This window comes from Martes martes (genome assembly GCF_963455335.1).
Source record: "Martes martes genome assembly, chromosome: 13".
Classification (NCBI taxonomy): domain Eukaryota; kingdom Metazoa; phylum Chordata; class Mammalia; order Carnivora; family Mustelidae; genus Martes; species Martes martes.
The window spans coordinates 18013035-18029428 of record NC_137901.1 but is presented as its reverse complement, the minus strand read 5'-3'; positions in this window follow the sequence as shown (position 1 = coordinate 18029428).

Sequence of the window (16394 nt, the reverse complement as noted above, 5' to 3'; positions counted from 1 at the left end):
CCCAGCATATAGTTAATTTTGGTAAATGTTCTACGTGTACTTGAATCTAAGGTTCATTCTTGTTATTCCTGAATGCAGGGTTCTATACATATCAATTAAGTTGAGTTTGTTTAGCATGTTGTTCAGGTCTTCCAAAAGATTTCTGATTTTTTTAATCTGTTTATACTATGAACTATTGACAGAGACAGGTTAAAATTTCCCAGTATTGTTTTATGTTTCTACTGGATTGACCCTTTTGTCTTCACAAAATCTTGCTTATGTGAAATATTTTAATATTTCTTTTCTACAGTCTAGTTTGTTGAATAATAGATATATATTTTTCCAACCTTTTTCTTTCAATCTTCAAATCTCTATGTTTAAGGTGTATCTCTTCTGAGTAACACTTCATAGGGTTATGGTTTTTATCTAGTCTTATAATGGCTGTCTTTTAGCTAAAGCATTAAGTCCATTTACATCTAAAACAATTACTGATGTTACCTGTACCAGCCATCTTATTATCTGTTTACTATTTGTTCCACCTACTTTATGTTTCTTTTTCCCTGTTTGATTTATTTTAAACAAGTATTTGCCCTTCCTCTGCTTTTTTTTTTTTCCTTCTATTTGGGCCCTTTATGGATTGGATGATGTCTATATATATTGAGGAAGACTATCTACTTTACTCAGTTCACCAATTCAAATTCTAACCTCTTCTAGAAACACTCTCACAGACATACCTAGAAATAGTGTTTTGTCAACTATCTGGGCGTTGTGTCAATTATCCGGGTATTCTTTAGTCCAATAAAGTTGACATATATAAGGACACACATAACTAATCATCACAATGACCAAGTGATGTTTATTCCAGAGATGCAAGAGATGATTTCTAATTCAATATTAGAAAATCAATGTAACCCATCTTATTAACAAAAGAAAGAAGAAAAATCATATGATCATACCAAGCAATGACTAAAATTACTTGATAAAATTCAATACTCATTCATGATAAAACTCTATCAAAAGACGAATTTAGGAGAATTTCCTCAACTTTATAAAGAGCACCTACGAGTAATGTTATACTAAATGATGAAAGGCTAAATGTGTTCCCCTCTAAGTTTCAGAACAAGACAAGGTTGTCCATTCTCACCACTCTCATTCAACATACTACTAGAAGTTCTAGCCTGTACTATACAGCAAGAAAAGAAAGAAAATTTTCATAGATCATAAAGGAAGACACAAAATTGTCCTTATTTAAAGATGAGAATGGGGGCACCTGGTTGGCTCAGTGGGTTAAGCCTCTGTCTTCGGCTCAGGTCATGATCTCAGGGTCCTGGGATCGAGTCCTGCATCTGGCTCTCTGCTTGGCAAGGAGCCTGCTTCCCTCTCTCTCTCTGCCTGCCTGTCTGCCTACTTGTGATCTCTCTGTCAAATAAAGAAATAAAATCTTAAAAAAAAAAAAAAAAGATGAGAATGAATGTCCACATAGAAAACCCCAAGGACTCCCCCATTTAAAGAAAAAGACTAATAAATAAGCTCAGCAAGGTTGGAGGAGACAAGATAAACACACAAAAAAAATCATAGATTTATAGATAGCAATGAGTACATGTATACCAAAACTAAAAATGCAATATAACTTAGAATCACCCACCAAAATTAAACTCTTAGGGAAAATATAACAAAATGCATTAAGAACTGTAGAAAACTACACATTGAGATGAAATAAGTCAAACAAAATATGAATAAATTGAGTTACATACTATGTTTATGGATTAGAAGACTCAATATAATAAAGATGTCTATTATTCCTGAATTTATTTTTTTAATTAGTCCTGAATTTGTACACAAGTTTAACACAATTCCTACTAAAATTTCAGGAAGATTTTTTTGTGGATGTAAATAAGATTATCCTAAAATGTATATGAAAAAACAAAAGAACTAAAATAGCTTAAGAATGTTTAAAGGAGGGACGCCTGGGTGGCTCAGTTGGTTAAGCCGCTGCCTTCGGCTCAGGTCATGATCCCAGGGTCCTGGTATCGAGTCCCACACTGGGCTCCTTGCTCGGCAGGGAGCCTGCTTCTCTCACTGCCTCTGCCTGCCTCTCTGCCTGCTTGTGTGTACTCTCTCTCTCTCTGGCAAATAAATAAAATCTTTAAAAAAAAAATGTTTAAAAGAGGGGCATCTGGGTGGATCAGTCAGTGGAGCATCTGCCTTTGGCTCAGGTCATGATCTCAGGGTCCTGGGATCAAGCCCTGAGTCTGGCTCCCTGCTCAGCGGGGAATCTGCCTCTTCCTCTCCTTCTGCTCCTTGACCTCACTCATGCTCCCTCTCACTCTCTCTCAAATAAATAAAATCTTTATAAAAAATTTCAAAGAAAAATAAAATTTTAAGAGCCACAAGAAAAAAGAGACTTGTCACACACAAGGGAAATTGTTCACACCCTATAAAGCATATTGCTCAGCAGAAACCTAGCAAACCAGTAGAGAATGGGATACTATATTCAAGGTACTTAAAGAAAAAACCCCTGCCAACCAAGAATATTGTACCCAGAAAAACTGTCTTTTAAGAATGTAGGATGTGGGGTGCCTGGGTGGCTCAGTTGGTTAAGCGCCTGCCTTCGGCTCAGGCCATGATTCCAGGGTCCTGGGATCAAGCCCCGCATCAGGCTCCCTGCTCAGTGGAGAGCCTGCTTCTCTCTCTCCTTCTGCCTGGCACTTGGCGTACTTGTGCTCTCTCTCTATCTCTCGGTCAAATAAATAAAATCTTAAAAAAAAAAAAAGTAATGTAGGATGAGTACTGGGTATTATATAAGATTAATGAATCACAGACCTGTACCCCTGAAACAAATAATACATTATATGTAAACTAATTGAATTTAAATTAAAAAATAATAATTAAATTAAATTAAATTTAAAAAATAAAATAAAGTCCATTTCTTAGTGACAATTAAAAAAAAAGAATGTAGGAAACAAACAAAAACTAAGGGGGTTTATCTCCTCTAGATGAGCCCTACAAGAAAGGCTAAAGAGAGTTCTTCAAGATGAATAAAAAGATACTAAACAATGAAATGACAGCATATGAAAGCAAAAATCTTACTACTAATGGTAAATATAAAGACAAAGAGAATATTCTAAGACTACAGTAGTAGCAAATAAATCACTTTTAACACTGGTTATATAAATCAAAAGGTAAATGTAGTAAAAATAACTATAACCACAGAAATTTGTCAATTCAACGCAATACAGAAAGAAGTAAAATCTGATATTGATTGCATAAAGAGTAAATGGGGGGGTAAACTGAAGAGTTTTTGTATGCAATTGAAGTTGTTATCAGCTTAAAACAGACTGCTTTAACTATAAAATGGTCAATATGAACCTCATGGTAACCAACAAAAAACGGTACATTAGATACACAAAAGTTAAAGAAAAAGGAATCAAGGCATATCACTGAAAAATTATCAAACCATAAAGAAAGACAAGACAACAGGAAAACTACAAAACAACTAACAAAAGAGCAATACTAAGTCCTTACCTATCAATAACTACCTTAAATGTAAATGGACTAAACTCAGCAATCAAAAGACACAGAGCAGCTGAATAGATAAAATAGATAAGACCCAACTATATGCTGTCTACAAGAGACTCACTTTAGACCGAAGAACATATATAGGCTGAAAATGAGAGAGTGGAGAAAGATATTCCATGCAAACTGAAATGAAAAAAGAGCAGGGTGGTTATACTTATATCAGACAAAATAGACTTTAAGTCAAAAACTGCCACAAGAGACAAAAGCCTTATGAAAGATAAAAGGGTGAATACAACAGGAAGGCTATTACATAATACTATAAAAACAACTAAATAATGATAAAAGGATCAATTCAATAGGCATATATAATAGTTATAAATATATATACATATATATGTGTATATATATACACACATGCACACACACACACACACACACACATCAAACCACCTAAATATAAACATATAAAGGAAACATTGGCAGATCTGGACAGAGAAATGCACATTACAGTAATAGGAGACTTCTATACCCACTCTCTAAAATAGATAGACCATCCAGACAAAAAATTAGTGGAGAAACAATAGAACTGAACAACACTGCATATCAAATGGGCCTAATAGACATATAAAGAACATTCCACCTCACAGCAACAAAACATTTATTCAAGTGCATATGGAACATTCTCCAGGATAGATCACATGCTAGGTCATAAAATAAATCTCAACAAATCTAAGAAAATGGAGGAAATTCAAGGTATCTTTTCCAATTACTATGGATTGAAACTAGATGTCAACAAAAGAAAGAACATAGGAAAATTCACAAGCACATGGAAATTAAACAACACACTCAAATAACTACTGGGCCTAAGAAGAAATTAAAAAGGAAATTAGAAAACAACTCAAAATATCTCAATGAAAATGAAAATATAACATACCAAAACTTATAAGATGCAACAAAAGCAGTACTAAGAGGGATGTTCATAGTAATAAACACCTAAATTAACAAAAAAGAAGGATTTCAAATAAACAACCTACCTTTACAACTCGAGGAACCAGAAAAAGAGCAAACAAAGCCACCAAATTAGCAGAAAGAAAGAAATAATAAATAGTAGGGCAGAAATAAATGAAATGGAAAATAGAAAAACATTTTTAAAAATTGATGAGAGGCACCTGGATGCTTCAGTCAGTCAAGCATCTGCCTTCAACTCAGGTCATGATCCCAGGGTCCTGGGATTGAGCCCCAGTAGGGGCTCCCTGCTCAACTACTTCTCCCTCTGCCACTCCCCCCATTCATGATTTCTCTCTCTCTCTCTCTCTCTCTCTCCTTCTCTCTCTCAAATAAATAAGAATCTTACAAATAGACAGATAGATACATAAATAAAATTGATGAGACTGAGAGTTGACTTTTTGAAAAGAAAAAATCAACAAAACCTCATTTAGACTAAAAAAAAAAAAAAAAAAAAGCAGGAAGAGGGGAGTCTGAGTGGCTCAGTCAGTTAAGCATCTCCCTTTGGCTCAGGTCATGATCCCACGATCCTGAGATTGAGTCCCACATATCAGGCTCCTTGCTCAGTGGGGAGCCTGCTTCTCCTTCTCCCTTTGCTGCTTCCCCTTCTTGTGCTCTCTCTCTCTCTTAAATAAGTAAATAAAACCTTTTTAAAAAGAGAGAGAGAAAGAGGAAGAGAAGGCTCAAAATCAGAAATGAAAGAGGAGACATTGTAATGGATCCCACGGAAATAAAAAGGTCATAAGGTACTATTATGAACAAGTATATGCCAACAAATTGGACAATCTAGAGGAAATGAAGAAATTCCTAAATACATACAACCTACCAAGACTGAATAAAGGAAAAAATATAAAGTCTGAAAATACCAAAAACAAATGAAGAAATTAAAAAAGTAATCAAAAAACCTCCAACACAGAAAACCCCATGACCAGATGGTTTCATGGGTGAATTTTACCAAACATTTAAAGAATGTTTGGTAAAGAACCAATCCTTCTTAAAGTCTTCCAAAATTAGAAGAAACACTTCCAAATTCATTCTATGAAGACAGCTTCAAACTTACACCAAGGCTAAAAAAGATTATATGAGGAAAGAAAACTATAGGTCAATATTCCTGATAAATCAATGATGCAAATTTCTCAACAAAATACTAGTAAACTGAATGCAAAAGCATATGAAAAGAATCATAAATCGTGACCAAGTAGCATTTATCGCTGGTATTCAAGGATGGTTCAACACATGCAAATCAATCAAGGTGATATACCACATTAATAGAACAAAAGCTAAAAATCACACAGTCATTGCAATGGATGCAGAAAAAGCACTTGACAATATTCGACACCCTTTCATGATTAAAAACTCCCAACAAATTATGTATAGAAGTAGCTTACCTCAATACAATAAAGTCCATTTATGAAAAACTCATAGCTAACATCATATTCAACAAGGAAAAGTTGAAATCTCTCCCTCCAAGATCCAGAACAAGTCAAGAATGCCCACTCTCACTTCTCCTATTCAATATAGTACCAGTTGTCTTAGCCAGAGTGATTAGGCAAGAAAAAGAAATAAAAGCCATCCAAATTAGAAAGGAAGAAGTAAAACTATCTGCCTGCGGACAACATGATCTTGTACATAGAAAACCCTGAAGACTCTACAAAAACTGTTAGATTAAGCAAATTCAGTAAAGTAACAAAATGCAAAATCAACATACAAAAATTAGTTGTGTTTCTATACACTAACAACCTATCTGAAAAGGAAATTAAGAAAACAACTCCATTTGCAATAGCATTGAAAAAAATAAAATACCTAGGAATAAGCTTAACAGAAGAGGTGAGAGTCTTGTACACTAAAAACTACAAAACAATGACAAAAGAAATTTTAAATGTGACAGATAAATAGAACATTCCATGTTCAGGAAATGGAAGAACTGATATTGTTAAAATACCCATACTTCCCAAAATGGTCTATAGATTCAATGGTTTCCATAATAATCTCAGTGGCATTTTTTTACTGTAATGGAACAAAGAGTCCTAAAATTCATTCAGAACCACAAAATACCCTGACTGGTCAAAGCAATTCTGAGCAAGAACAACAAAGATGGAGATATCACACTCCCTGATTTCAAACCATTACAAAACTACATCTCTAATACGATCTCTCTCAACTAGTCCCATAGCTTTATAAACCGTTCATACACATAAAACTCTTAAATATATAATTTTAGCCTCAACTTCTTACCTGAACTCCTGACTCACATCCAAATGCCGACCTAATATCTTCTCTCGAACACTTAACAGACATCTACACTTAACACATTCAAACAAATCCTCTCTCTGTCCTCCTCCAGGGGCTTCTAAGAAAAAGAAAGAAATCTTTCCAAGAACTCTCTAATAAATGGAAGGACAGTTTTAAATCAAGCCTCCAAGTTCTTTGATACCTCAATGCCCCCACCTCTTTGAATGTGGACGAGACTGTGCATAATTCTAGCCACAGAATATGGGGGGGACGTGACGCTATTTGAGTTCTGAGGCTCAGTCGCAAGAAGTCACGCAGTTTCTTCCTGGTTCTCCTGAAAGGTTCAACCTCAGGGAGCTCTCCTTTTCAAAACCGTCGATGGTGATCCTGTAAAAAGCCCAAGCCAGTAACATTTTTAAAACACACCAGAAACCGTTGTTGATTTAGTCCACTAGTTTAAGGGTGGTTTGTAGTTAATAAGAAACTGGAACCGACAGCAAGCTGATCCCTTCAATTGATCGTACCAGAAATGATGAAGTCATCCTTGCTTCCTTTCTCTCACATTCCATATCCAATCCCTCAACAAAGTCTGTCAAGTTTCTTGTCCAAATATGTCCAAAATAGGACCAATTGCATCACCTCATCTATAAGATAGATCTCATTTAGTCAAAATTCTTGGCTGAAAACAACAGAAACTGACTTGGACTAAAATTGCAGACAAATTGAATGAAAGAAAATCAGATGGCTCATAGACGGGAACAAAGGGCTTGAGAATCAAAGCCAGAAAATGGTCTAAAATCAAGGAAGTTTAAGTATAAGGAGTCAGAGCAAAAGAACCAGTCTGGCTGATAAAGAGTTACTGTCGCACCAATATTGTGTCCTTTGGTGTCTTCCCTCCGAAGAAGTGTATTTAATTGGCTGAGCTTGGTTGATGCTCCTGAGTCCCAACTACGGCAGGAGGATGAAGGGGAAAGTTGGCATTCTGGGTTTCATAGGAAGAGGTGGAGACCCATCTTCCATAAAAACCCATTTCACACAGCATTTTCCAAACAAAAGGTAGCTACAAATTCTGAGCAGCCAAATAAAAGTAAATGTCTATGATAAGGGTTAAGTAAGAAGATACATTTTGTATACAAACAACAGGTTCTCAATATATATGGAAAAATAAGTAGACTGGAGTTTCCTCAAAAAGTTGAAAATAGAGTTACCCTACGACCCAGCAATCGCCCTACTGGGTATTTACCCTAAAGATACAAATGAAGTGATCCAAAGGGGTACATGCACCCCAGTGTTTATAGCAGCAATGTCCACAATAGCCAAACTATGGAAAGAGCCTAGATGTCCATCAACAGATGAATGGATAAAGAAAATGTGATACATACACACACACACATATATATATACACACACATACACACACACACATAATGTGTGTATATATATACATATATACATGTATGCACACACACACACACACACACACAATGGAATACTATGCAGCCATCAAAAAATGAAATCTTGCCATTTGCAATGACATGAATGGAACTAGAGGGTATTATTCTAAGCAAAATAAGTTAATCAGAGAAAAAAATTATCATATGCTCTCACTCTGATACGTGGAATTTGAGAAACAAGGCAGAGAATCACAGGAGAAGAGAGGAAAAAATGAAAGGGGATGAAACCAGAGAGGGAGACAAACCATAAGAGACTCTTAATCAAAGGAAACAAACTGAGGGTTGCTGGAATGCAAGGGCTTGGGAAGGAAGGGGTGCCATTGGGGAGGGTATGTGTTGTGGTGAGCGCTGTGAATTGTGTAAAACTGATGAATCACAGACCTGTACCCTTGAAACAAATAATACATTCTATGTTAATTTAAAAATAAAACAATAAAAATAAATAAATAAATAAAAGTGCTATATGGCCAATAATAATAATAATAATAATAAGTAGACTGGATTAAAGCCTTAGATTCAAGTCCTATTCTACCACTTACTAAATGTGTGATCCTAAGCAAGTCACTCAACTTCCCTGAGCCTCCCATTTTTTTTCATCTTTAAAATGAGAACAGTGATATCTGCCCTGCTTATCTTACAGATTGGTTTTGAGGATCAAATGAGTGTGTGAGCATATTAAGGCCACTATCTTCATCTCATTCATCTTTGTAACACTGTTGACGGGCTTAGGGTTCGGCTGGAGTAGGTGTTCCATAAATGTCTACAGAATGAGTAATCGCTATAGAAAAGATTTGCAAAATGAAAGCCATTAATTAGCTGATCCTACTATATCCTCCACCTAGACCAGAAAAGTGTGATGTTGTCCCCAGAGCCAGCCTAAAGTCATATCAAATGTGCTTTGAGAGCAGACCCTTGACACTGAAAATTTCTGCCACTGACCTCTTCATAAAATAAATATGGAAATGGCAGAGCAACTTAATTGTTTCATTATATAGTATAAATTCGGCTTGTAGAGCAAATTCCTCCTGTGACAAGTTTTAGGGACCAGATAATAGTTATTGAGAATCATTCTAGCATGGAGAAGTAACGTAGCTTATGTAGATTTCTGGCCAATGGACTCAAGTTACCCTGAGAAAACAAGACCTATCTGGTTGTAGAATAGCTAATAGTAACAATCCCTTAACCAAATCCTTTGGAGATAGATTTAAAATTGAAAATGCTTCATTTATTTGAAAGGTGTTCATGGTAAAAATCGTATATTATAGAACCCCCAGCAGGGTCTGGGACAGCCCCCTGCAATCAAACACAATAATTATTTCTGCAGAAGTATGTATGAATGTCCAGTCTAAGGGGAATAAACAGGAAAGTCTCACATCAGTTCAGTTAAGTTTATTTCAACATAAGACTCAAAAAACTTCCGGTTTTCAGGGCTTTTTTAGGATTTTTAAAATGCAGATAAAAATAAAGTTGTATTTTTCATAAAAACGGGAATGCGTCTATAGTGCCTTGAGATAAAAAATGCTCACTGTGTACACGCAAAGTTCTTATAAGTTTGAATATTAATATTACTCTCTTTAAATCATCTATCTAAAATCACTTTCAAAATATTTTTTTAGCATTCAATTCAGCAAATTCTGGAATTCAGCCAGAGAGATCATCTATTTCAAACTGCCACCTAATTCAGCTGATTCCTGCTAATAGGTTCCTATCCAGACGGTCACTCAGCCTTTGCAAAATACTCCTATGGATGAAGAATTCACTCCTTCATGTGGCAACTTGCTGCACTTTTGGAAAACCTTAAGTATGAGGATCAAAGTCAGATCTTCTGTCACTTTTACCCCTTAGTCCTAACTCTGCCCTGGGGAGCAGGAACAACTACTCTAGTTAGCCCCTCTGTCATGTGATAGTTAGGCAAATATTTGAAGTGGTGATCACATACCACATCATCTGCCTCTTCTCTAGGCTAAACATTTGCTCTAATTCTTCCACATAAAGTATAGTTTCCTCTTCCCTTACATCCTGAGAGCCCATACTAATCTCTAACTTATCAATGTGTATAATAAAACGAGGTAGCTAGAGCTACATAAATCTCCAGCCCAGAATGCAGGGAACCTGTTATCTTCCTTGTAAGCTATATATCATGTTCCTGAATGCAGCCTAAAATTACATTAGTTTGGGTTTTTTTTTTTGTATGCAGCATGATACTTTTGGATTGTTTTGCATTTATAGTATATTAATCTCTACATCTCCCTTTATTTAAATTTTTCGGTCTCAGTAAAGGGGTTTTCCACTGGTTAAATTACATCATGTTGGTTTTTATTCCAACATTTACATTTCACTTTGAACCTTGATTTTACCTTTCTGTATATTAGCTATGGCTTCTAGCTCTGTGTCACCTACAAATCTGATGAGCAGTCCTTAACCTCCAGTAAAGACTTTAATAAAAACATTGAACAAGATAGGATCAAGAGCCTTATGGCATGCCACTGGAGACTTCCCTCCTGGATGGCATCCTCAAGTGCTTACCATCTAAAATAGCCAATAAAATAGCCATACACAAATAATAATACCAACCTCTAGTTGACAGGTATTGAATGAGCAGTAAGAAAAAACAAATGCTATACAGAGAAGAAAACAACACATCTCAGAACCATCAGACCAAGCTCTACATTTTAGTAGCTAAAATTTAAAAGGATGTATCTCAGGGGCACCTGGGTGACTCAGTGGGTTGGGCATCTGCCTTTGGCACAGGTCATGATTTCAGGGTCCTTGGGCACAGCCCCCAAGGCTCCCTGCTCAGCGGGGAGTCTGCTTTTCCCTCTCCCTCTGCTCCTCCCAGCCTTGTGTGTGGGCTCATGCCGGCTCTCTCTCTCTCTTTTTTTCTCTCTCGAATAAATAAAATCTTAAAAAAAAAAAAAAAAGATGCATCTCATTCCTGAAAGTGCATATATCTGTACTAGGGTTGCAACATAAAAGCCATTCCCTACTAATGATCTCACCCAGAAAGTTTACAAACCCAGCATTAAAGGATGAGTAGGATTTTGAAATGTCATAAGGAATGGGGGAATTAGCAAAGGAAACAATCTTGCCCCATTATGGATCTACAACTCCTATAGATGTAACTCTTCTGGCTGCCAACTTGACTCCACCCAAACAAACCACAACATGCAGAAATCAATATCTTAAGTACATATGTCTTTAAATGACTGGTTTCCCAAGGAATTACTCACTTTTAAAATTGGTCATACACGGGCGCCTGGGTGGCTCAGTGGGTTAAAGCCGCTGCCTTCGGCTCAGGTCATGATCCCAGCATCCTGGGATCGAGCCCCGCATCGTGCTCTCTGCTCAGCAGGGAGCCTGCTTCCTCCCTTCTCTCTCTGCCTGCCTCTCTGCCTACTTGTGAACTGTCTGTCAAATAAATAAATAAAATCTTAAAAAAAAAAAATGGTCATACAGGGGAGGCCTGCCTGGCTGAGTCCACGGTGCATGCATGCAACTCTTGATCTTGGGGTTGTGAGATCAAGACCCATGTTGGGTGTAGAGATTACTCTAAGAAATAAAAAAGTAAAGGGGCACCTGGGTGATTCAGTCTGCTAAACAGCTGACTCTTGATTTTGGCTCAGGTAATGATCTCAGGGTCATGAGTTTGAGCCTAGGTGGGGCTCCGTGCTCAGTGGGGAATTTGTCTTGAAGATTCTCTCCCTCTGTCCCTCTTCTCACTAGCTCACTTGCTCACTCTCTCTCTCTCTCTCTTTCTAAAATAAATAAATCTTTTAAGATTTTTTAAGTTAAAAAAAAATAAAATAAAATGGATCACAGATCACACATAAGGCTCATGTACATGACCCTGGCTTAAAAGGGGTTCATGTGATTGACACCCAGTTTTTTTCAGAATACCACAAACACAAAATATCCAGGGTTGCCTCTGTTTGCTTATATTGTGTAACAAACCTAATGTTAAACATGACCCTTGAAACTATTCCCACATCTTTCCAGTCAGGACATTTTGATGATATAGTAAATATCACCATCCTTTCACCTTGAAATGGGGTTTAAATAAGGATTTTGTCACATCAAGTAATTTTTTTTCACATAAAACTTAAAATTCTCTTCAAAAGCAATACCTGTTCAAAAACTTGTAGTAAATATCCAAAAAATGACATAACTCTGAAACAATTCTAGACTCCCCAATTACTTTGAATCATGACAGTTTCTGTTCTCTCATCCTGTCTTCTATTCTTTCTGCCTTTCTTGGGCTGAAAATTCGTTAGAAATACAAACCAAAAACCCAGAATGTAATTCAAAACTGAAAGCAACAAGCCCATTCACTGAACTAGATCACGTGGAATTAGAAATAAAAGAAAATTCAGTTTGAAAATGAAAATCTTCAAAGCTTTTTGGAATATGAAGTTAATCATTACAAATTTATCCCAACAGAAATAGCTTTTTAAGGGGCACCTGGGTGGCTCAGTCAGTTAAGTGTCTACCACGTGCACTCTCTCTCTCTTCTCCCTCTCAGATAAACAAATAAAATCTTCAAAAAGAAAGAAAGAAAGAAGTAGTTTTTTAAGGCTGTAAGCCCCCATAACTATTTGGATTCAGATTTAGAATATCTAAAAGAAAGCCCTCGGAAAATTAACCCGATCATCATAAAGACCCTATTTTGATTAAAGGGGATCCCTATCAAATCAGACTTGAAGAGACCGTCTACAGAAAGGAGCTCAAAGTCACACAAGAGACAATAATCGGATTGGGACTGGAACGCAGGGCTCTTCCTCAGGATCCAGAGCTTGTTTCCACCACATCCTTGACCTTGAGACTGAGGGTAGAGGACTACACACAGCACTTCCTACATCAGTATTTTCTGACTTACCCTGACCAACATCCAACTATATCCAAAAGACAACAGAAGAAAACAAATAAATAAATAAGTAAAAGTAGAAGGAAGTTGAATCTATTACTTTGAGATGAGATCTGAATAGTTGGGTTTTTTTTTTTCCTCCTTTATACAAGAAACATAAAGCTGTGTGCAACTATAAGACATTTTTAAATTTTAAATATTTTAAATATTTTATTATTTAATACTAAATATTATAAATATAAATATTTGAAAATATAAAATATTCCACTAAAGTAGAGGATTCATGAGAGCAGGGTCCACATCTAACTTGTTCATTACTCTATCCCCAGCATCTATGTGGTAACATATTTCTGGGTTCTTTCTGCTTCTTTTCTGGTTTTTGCTGCCCATGATCCAAATACCCTTCTTATTTTAAAGTAATTCCCTACATTAGGCAGTATAGGTAGAATGAGTGACCCTCTTCTCACCTTCTGGTAGTTATGACAGCCCCCAACCAGTTCTTGTGGAGGCAACATAAAAACACAGGGATAGCAAAGAAGTTACTCTTGGCAGCAGTGACAAAGACAACAGTGTCTGCTAGTCTCCCCTGGTCACTGCTTTCCAAGCTGCACTCCTACTGCTTCTGTGAGCTACCTGGTTTTTGCCATGAAAGTTCTTTTCTACTTAAGTTGGTTCAAGGCGGCTTCTGCTTATAACCAAAACCTCTAATAGGCACATAGTAGGCATTCAGTAAATATTTCTAAAATGAACAAATAAATTAATAAAGCAATTAACCACCATCGTAATTTTCTGTATAACACTTTCCGTTTTCAAGAACTCCCCAATATTCTGCATCTGGTTGCAACTGCATTTATGTTCCAATATTTAAGTTATGACATTTAACCAAGGCAAGTTTTTCTTAATGCAAGGATCAAATAAAAAAAATTTTTTTAACTAAACAAGGGTTAGACTTCATTTCTCAAAGTCTGCCGTAATATCTCTTGGTGTCAGCTACCACTATGAGTAATAATACCATTTAAGTAATAAGTAATTTGATTATGTAAAACCTCTGAAAGAGACGTTTAAAATAAGAGCTAGGGAGAAAAACCAAGTATGAGTATTAAAAATGAAAAAAGTGAAATAATTTTATTCAAAAGAAATTAGATTTGGAAATGGATTCAAAAACGTCTAAAAAAAGGCAACTGAAACTTCAGATATGAGCTGACATTGGGCAGAGGCACTGTGGGTGGAAACGGTTCAGGGACTTGGAAGGAACAGCATCTGCAAAGGCAAAAACTGTGTCCCTTCACAACACAAAAATCTTTGCTAATCAGATGGCTCTGTTTAACCTACTTGGTTTGTGAATTGTTAAAAATGTTTCCATTCACCCCACCTCTACTCCACAGAAAGCTGAAATCAACCAGAACTCATCCCTTCCCCCACAAAATCCTCTGATTTCAAAGAAGGGGGAGAGGGGATTAAAACAGAAAACTGCTTTCAAATTCAGTATCATAGTTTTCTAGCAGATGTATATGATTATTCAAAGGACTTTCAGAAATCTTTCACGCCTGGAATCAACCAAATGGAAAATTCTGAAGACTTTTCACATTTATACTTAGAAGCCATGTTTGAAACGTGGTGTATCGAAACGTGATGTTTCAGAATTGCCCTGAGAAATTCCACTCCCTTGTTACCAATTTCCGTTGATAAGGCAAAGTGCTATTAACATAGTGCATTGTATTCGGTTTATGTGAACACAAAGCCCCAAAACCAGGTCTCCCCTGGCTGATAGTTGGAAACCATTACAAAATCCATTAAACCATCTCAGTAAGCAAGAGAGGAAAGGCCATTTTGTGTTCAGTGACCTATACTCAGCCCCATGGATTATGAAGCAGGCAATGTAGTGCCTTTTTGACTCTATATCTGGTCTCCAGGGAGCCTGAGCTCAACTCTTTCCCGGATAAAGTCTGAAGAACACATTTCACCAAACAAAAGTGGATAGTAAACACTTAAAAGTAGTTTTAAGAAGAGAGAAAGAGAAAAATGAAACATTGGGGATAAGGAGTGTTAAACGTTTTATTCCTTTTGCTTTACGTAGCCTATAAATTTCCTGTATAATTTGTGATTCCTCTAAAATGTGGTATAAAAAGCAATTTCAAATGGTAAAATAAACCACACGGCTTTAATACGACCCGAGAGGAGAACATAAACTGTATAGACCAAACTGGGCGTTTCTGATCTAGATGGAGGGGGAGGGGAGCTTTTCCTACACTATCTGAATACATCAAATCCTTCTACATTTTCGTGTCTATAGAACCATAATGGCTTCTTTAGCATGTACTCTCCGCACGGTTGCGTCGGCTCGCGGCTCCGAGCACACAGAGAATCCTTCTCAGGACAACATTCCCGACCCAGTTCCCGAGCAAAGGAGAGGGAAGCCGCCTGCCCTGCCCTCGGGGCTCCTGGCTCCGACCTCGAGGACACCTGAGACTTGTTGCTCGGGTGGCGGGAACTCACCCTTATCGACCGAACGCGGGTCGCCCTGCGCACGGGGAGGACGGCATGTGCCCGGACCCGCCGTCCCAGGCCGGTCGTCCCGCGCGCAGGGGACGCCGCGGCCCTGAGAGCCTCTGCGCCTCGCGGGGCCGGGCCTGGAGCCGGGCGGCGGTCATACAAAACCCGCGCCCCGAGCGCGGGGACCGGAAGCGCCCGCGGTCCGCCCTTCCGCCTCCAGAACGCGGGCGCGGGGCCGGGGAGCCGCGCCAGGCCTGGGGCGCCTGCTGGCGTGGCCCGGCAGGCCTCGGGGGGAGCCTCTTTCCACCCCCGGCCCGGTGTCCTTGCCTCCCTCTGTCTCCTCCCGAGGGGGCGAGAGCAGGCCCGAGGAGGGATCCAAGCCTGGCCTCCCGACCCCGGCCCCACCGGGCCTAGCTCGAGGAGAGGAGCCGGAGCCCCGGCAGCCCGACCCTGCCGCGTGCGCGGCCCGGGCCCGGGCGGGGAGCCAGGCCAGGGCGCCGGGTCGAGGGCACCCGAGGGCCCGGCCGACTCCCCTCCCTTGCGCGCACCCCGCGGTCTCCCCACCCCCACTCGCTCCCGGAATCAATAGTGACCGCTGATTTTTCACGACAATTGCAGCTGTCTAATTCATGAGTGAATAATTAAATCAGAAGCAGCCAGGCCTGCCTGAGCCAGGGCCCGGCTTGGCGTCGGAGACTAGGGGTCTCCCCCAGCAGATCCCATCAAACTGGGGGCCCGGGTGGGAGCCGGGAGGGCAGCCGGGGGACAGGCCTCGCCCTGTGCCGCCGCCGGGAGAGCGGCCGCGCGTGAAGAAGCAGGAGCTCGGGGCAGGGAGAAAGCGCGCGTGGCCT